Below are 6,421 nucleotides of genomic sequence, written 5' to 3'. Positions count from 1 at the left end.
CTGTCTGGTTTTCGTGTTGGTCCCACCTCAGTCCTGGTCTGGCTGAGCAGAGCTCCAGGCTCCGGAGCTGCTCCACCTGCTTGCTCTGAAGCAGGTGCTTAAGCTCCGACCCAGCCATGTGCTGGAGGTGCTGTATAAGCCAAAAAGCCCACAACGCCTGGGCAAACCAGAATTTACTCACCTCCAGTGAAAACTACCCAGCTCTTGGATGCAGCATGACAGCAGGGTTAGCAAACCCACAGAAATGGCAGGGAAAAACACAGTCGTGGAAGGTTTCCACTCCCCCTGAGACAACCAATGCCAACACACAGTGTTTATCAGGTTTGAAGTAAGTATTGAATCAGTGAAATAGAGTCCTTTTGTTCACACACAGAGCTGCTGATGTTTATTGAGGTTTTCCTGGTTTACGGCAGGCTGTGGGTAGCTGATGTTGATTAGGGAACCTTTTCTGCAACTCATCCTCTCCTAAAAGTTCCATGATCTTTCAACCGCCCTGATGTCTTTCTAGGGCATTGTGTCAGGCTTAATTTAGTTTGGTTTTAATTTGAAAAGTAGAATTGCTAACACACAAGCAATATATTCTGTTTCCTCTAATCATTTACCCTCGCCACCTCTGGGCTGATAAGGCAGGAAAGGGTGTGAAAACCAGAGCGGTTTCTGCAGTAGTCATGGAGTCAGTAAACACGGCAGGACCAGGACTGCTCTTGCTCCTGACAAGCAGGTAACTCATGTACCTACTAGTAACAGCAGGCAGGTCTGCCTCAAGCCCTTGGTGTGATACAACAACAGAGAGGGAAGGAAAAATACCTCTGCTTACAAAGGCAGGGGAGGATTAGGAATTGATCACACTGCCGTGGCTGCAGGGCTCCTGACACCATGGGCTCCCAGCCTTGGGAAAACGTTTTCCTGGATGAAAAGCCTAGAGCAGGCGCAGCCCCAGGGACTGCTGAAGAGACTCTTGCATGTTGGACATCCCCCACACCACGAAGCTGCAGTTTCTGGGAAGAGGACGTGCCCACGCGTTCCCCAAAGCTGCTGCCACCCAGGGCTCACCCACGGCAGGCAGCTCGCTCAGGGAGCTGTGGCAGTCAGGGGAGCTTCAATAAGCATTGCACATTTTGCTTTCCCTGGCTTCAGAGAAAAAAACAAAACCCAACAAACCCAGCCGATCTGCAGTTGGTTAACAAAAATAAAATGAACCTAAAATAAAACGAGGCTGAAAACAGCAGAGCTGTGCACAGTGGAGGTAGCAGTTTGGGGACAGTCAGCTTGAGAGGCCACGCTTGCGTGTGTCATGAGCAGGTGAAGTTTGAAGAACCTTTCCCAAGCTGTTATTTCCACCTCCAGAGGGGTCAGAAATTCATACCCTCCCCAGGTTTTTCTCAAGAGCATCTAAGGCAACAAAAATCACCAGGAGCCACAACTCTGATCTCCGTTCTGATCCAACTCCTGGCCCTGGGAGCAGCAGCAGTAGGGACTTTCCTGCAATAAATCAGCACTGACAACTGAAATCTCTCACCCAGAACCATAATTTGATGAGGGCACGGTGCCTGTGTCGCACTCTTCCCAGCCCTTTTACTCAACAAGTAAAGGCACATGTCCTAAAAAAGGCAGCTTTGTCTCTTTCCAAAACCAATGAGCTGGCAACACATGGGTGGGGACAGCAGGCAGCTGCAGCCTGGCCAGGTCAGTCTTTCCTGGCGCACCCTCTCTGCACCCCATGGATTTTCAGGGCTTTTCTTCTCAACGTACAAGCACTGCAGGCATCAGGCACAGCCTGTCCTGTGTTTTACACCCCTTCTGCTCTGTTCAACTCCAGGGCTGACGCCGTGGCTAGGCAGTGTTTGCTGCCTGTGGCCTGTGCTCCTGCCTGGGTGGCAGCAACCCCACAACATCCGTGTTTCCACAGCTGGAGATGGCCCCACCAGCCTTCCTGGGAATGGACACCATCCCAAAACCCCTGCTGCACCAGTAGCAATGAGATCACTGGGATAAACAACTGCACAAAGACCAGTGGGGAGGTGAGGGTTTGTCAATGGCTGGTGTGCATGGTCCAGGTGTCTGCCCTCATGTAGACACTACCTGCCCTCAGCCCTTGCATTTTTCATGCAGGGAGGTGCAGACCCCTGGGAAGCAGCTCCCTAAAGAGTGGTGTATTGAAACACACAGGACCTGACCTGGGGGAACCTCTTAACATGCCAGGCTATGAACCACAGTGGCTGCAAAGGGCTTCCCAACCTGCACGTCACCTCTCCCTGAGGCAGGTGCCAGCATGTCAGGCACAGGAGCCAGCACCATCAGCTGTCATGGTCACTGAGGCCAGAGCTGACTTCTTCTGATCTTATGTGCTCTAGTAAATGGTAAAAATAACAATCAAAACCCCTCCTGCCCTCCTGAGGCTTTGAGGATTCCTACTTCATTTCAGGTGCATGGACATCTTTGTTTCCCAGCTACTAGCTTACTAAGTTCAGGCACCAAAGATTTCTCTCCTCACCACTCTGACAGGTTGTCTCTCCTTTGTGGAGTAACATTCACCTGCAGGAAGCTGATCCAGTTGCTCCAAGCTCTCTCCCCTTCAGCCCTTCCTGCAGCTTATGGATCTCCAGCTCTGGTTCTCACCATCCTGGCCCAGCAGCTTCATTGCACCCCCAGGCAATCCTGCCTTCCCAGCTGTAGGAGGCAAATCCCTTCACCTGAACAACTTAATGGCAGCTGGCAATGGCATCATGGTCCACTAACTCTGTCTGGTCAAGACGCTCTTACCAAAGACCTTGGAAAGATACAGGGCATTTGGAATGCTGATGGGAACTGTTAAATAATAGATCTGTATCTTGCAGCAAGTTCAAGAAATTAAAAAACATCTATAAAAGGAACAGCAGCAAAGTTTTCAGTTTCTCATCCCTCAAATCCCCCTATACCTTTAATGAAAAGTCATTTTTCGGGGGTGGGGGTGGGGAGTAATTAAAAACCAAAAGGCTATGGGGGAAAAGGCAGGAGAAAGTCCAGGACTGTTCTCCCACTGACTCCAGTCTTCCTGAGGGTTTTTTTACAGTATGTGGATTTCAAGGATTGTTGGGTCTTAGCCGGGGGGATTGCAACACATGTCAAAGGCAGGGGGTGAAATGGCCTCTTCCTGTGTCCTGAGAACAAGGAACAAACCCAAATTATTTTCAAGCTGCTTGCAAAATGCTGTGCAGGTTTGCAGATTGCATTTTCTTCCCTCTCCTCATCACGGCAGGGGATTGCCTCGCCCAGGAACACGAGACCATCTGGAAAATGTCATCCGGGGCGTTACTCCCTGGGCCAGAGGGATATTTATAGATAAAGTAAATCATCTTGTCATGATTGAAACAAATAAGGAGATGTCCCAAGGGAGCAGAGTGCCTGCTCCCCGTCTCTGTGGGCAGCTTTGCCTGATGAGAGGATGCTGACACCTGGTAGCACCCCATGCCCACAGCATCCATCACCCCCCAGAAGCTGGGTGTCCCCGCTGCACCGAGGAGGACTGCAGCAGGACCAGGCAGTGCCCAGCTGCAGGACAAGTGAGACATCAGCTACCCCACCACAGCCTGGGGTGGTCCAGCTTCCCACTCGTGTCCAAAACAGGCTGAGGCACAGCCCCACTGCCACCTGCAGCCAGCATGGCCTCGTGCTGCCATGGCAGCTGCCAGCGGTTCCTGCACAGCACCACCAACCACCAGGTTTCCTCTCCTTCAGCAAGGTGCTTGCTGATAACAGAAACCCGGAAGCTTCGCTCAGTCTTCACCCATCCTCCAAAAACCCCCCTTATCATACAGCAGATGAGAAACTGCACGTTTTAATCTCAAAAGCCAGTCAGTTCTGAAGAGCAGATGGGAGCACCCGAGCCAGTCACTTCAGCAGAGATGCCACTAGGCATCAGTTGGGATGGCCAATTGTGCAGACACAAAAGCACGTACAGCTCAGAGGTTTATATATTTTGGACACGAAATAAGGTTGTTTCAAAGGAGTTTCTAACAAGAAGTAAAAATTTTCCCTCAGCTGAGCAATTCACAGTATTATGAACCATTTGAACACAACCCACTTAAAAACAAACTGCCTTTGCCTTCAGGAAAGTACAATCCATTAAGTTCAGGCCAGCTCTAGTTACAGGTTTCCTAAATTTCTTCACAGATATTCACTTCAAATATGCAGATATTTGCACATCTACACCTCCAAAATGGTCTCATGTCCTACGACTGCAAACCTAGTTGGCATCGTTTGCTTTGCAGTGTTACCTGGAGTGGCTCCCTGGTGCAGTGGTAGGGTCATGGAAACAAAACTAAAAGCACACAGCTGGCCCACCACAGCCCAGTTCTCTTTTTCTGAACACTGGCTGGGGATCAACAAGTGTCTGTTTTATCCTGTACTTCCTTCACCTTGAAGGTTTAGCTCAACGTTTCCAGGTGTGCAGGAAATGATGCTGCAAGGCAGCCTGTTTCCACCCACTGCCCCCTGCTGCGGGGGGATTGATGAGCTTTCCTTGTGAGAGAGAAGCAACAATTATGTTTGTTGACATAGTGCAGCGATTTAACAGAGTTTAATAGTAAATGCAGCAGTGGTTTGGCAGGATTTGATGGCAAAGTGCACTTGATTATTTACTGCATAGAGGACAAGGTCAGACAAAACTGTCAGGAAGACCCTCCCTTTGTGTCACAAGGTTCAGAAAGCACTTTTTACAAGAGCATGTAGTGATAGCATGAGGGGTAACAGTTTTAAACTGAGAGTAGATTTACATTAGATCTTTAAGATCCCTTCCAACCCAAACCATTCTGTGATTCTGTGATCCCTTACTTCCTAAATTCCTTCTCAGAGAAGAGTCTAGTTCTGGCTGGATCCATGCCTAGTCCCAGACTTGGTCAACAGTGTATGACTAATGGATTACATCTGCACAATCAATCCTTTTTATCACTGAACTAAGATGGCTAAGTTTAGCATGCTGTTAATCACCAAGAATCTGTTGCAGCAAGAAATCTGAACCTCAAGGACTAATCTTGAGTGGCATCCCTAACTCAAGGGCAGGTCCTGTCACGCAGGCCAGCGCCAAGCAGCTCAAAGGGCTCTTGGGCTGCTCACTATTTTTGGGGTAAGAGGATTGACTCATAGTTGTGTTCATGTAATGACCACAGATACTAGTTTCTTCCAAATTTGGATTGAGTCAGACATTGGTGAGCACTGTGGCTAGGTGGGTGCTTTGCTAAAATTAGCTACCCCAAATCCACTTTGACCACTGCTGCTGGTTATTGCTTGAGCAGGTTTATGGGAGATAAAAGCCAGACCTGGGGGGAAGGGAGGGGGCATTAGGGGCAAATACTGACACAACCCTGCCCTGGAGGAAGGGCAGAGTTCAGTTTTGAGGAAGTTTCCCTGAAATGAAAGCCAGGCAGCACCGCTGAGCTGGTGCCACAGCCCAGGCACAGGTGGTGGGGCCATGGCTGCCAGGGTGCCCTCTTGAGTTGCCTTAACCAGCCACCCACCCTGGAAAATCTAACAGAAAAAAACCTACATGACTTTTGAAAAATGTCATAGAGATTCATCCCCATAGAGGCTGTAACCAGATCAACTCTAAATTTCTAAACCAGCCCAAAATGCCTGCTCTTCACTCAGTACCCACTCGTGCCCAATATGGTGCCACTTCCTTTGCCATCCTGGCACAGGCACCTGCAGCAAATGCTGGGCAGCCCCAGGGACAGGTCCTTCTCACAGGGCCCCAGACGTGCCACACGGCCAGCCACCAGCTGCCAGCAAACTAAGCACATCTGCCTCAGAGCAGGGACACTTCTGTGTGAGGAGGCAAAAAAGAACCTCAGGGCCAAGCATTGCCAAGAATGTCTGCCATGGCCCTTGCTGGGAAAGCCAAGGAAGTGGGCAAGAAGGGGCCTTCCTGGGGAGGTTTTGGGGGGGAAAAGGTGCACTGATGGGTTATGCCCACATGCAGACATATGGAGGTTACTGGGGCAAGCCAGGACTTACCAATCCAAACAGTCAAGATGGTCCAGGAAACCGCTGATGTGCTGCCCCAGTGGGACCTTCCAGCAAACCGCTGGTAAGTGTGGCCCCAGGGAGGTTAATGATTAAATGTTGGTGGGAGGGGAAACCCTGGCGCTGGAGCAGCACTGCCACCTGCCCTGGGCCCCACCTGGCTGGGGTCACAGCTGTGCCTGCCTGCAGTGACACACGGGTGCCCCAGGGCAGGACACCCTCAGCTGCCAGCCCTGAGGGGGTGGCAGGGAGGTTTTTCGGTCAAACCCTTCCGTGTCCTGAGGAAAACAAGGGGAGGAGAGAACACAGAGTCATTTGGCAAAGGAACCAAGGGGTACTCCAGCTAAACAGGTAGCCAGACTGAGAGGAAACATATCCATGTCTCTACAAAAACCTAAGACATTTCCAAGACATTCAAACC

The sequence above is a fragment of the Chaetura pelagica genome, unplaced genomic scaffold (assembly GCF_000747805.2).
Source record: "Chaetura pelagica isolate M959 unplaced genomic scaffold, ChaPel_1.0 scaffold117, whole genome shotgun sequence".
Taxonomy (NCBI): Eukaryota; Metazoa; Chordata; class Aves; order Apodiformes; family Apodidae; genus Chaetura; species Chaetura pelagica.
The sequence above is the reverse complement of the archived record's forward strand: the minus strand, read 5'-3'. Positions refer to the sequence as shown.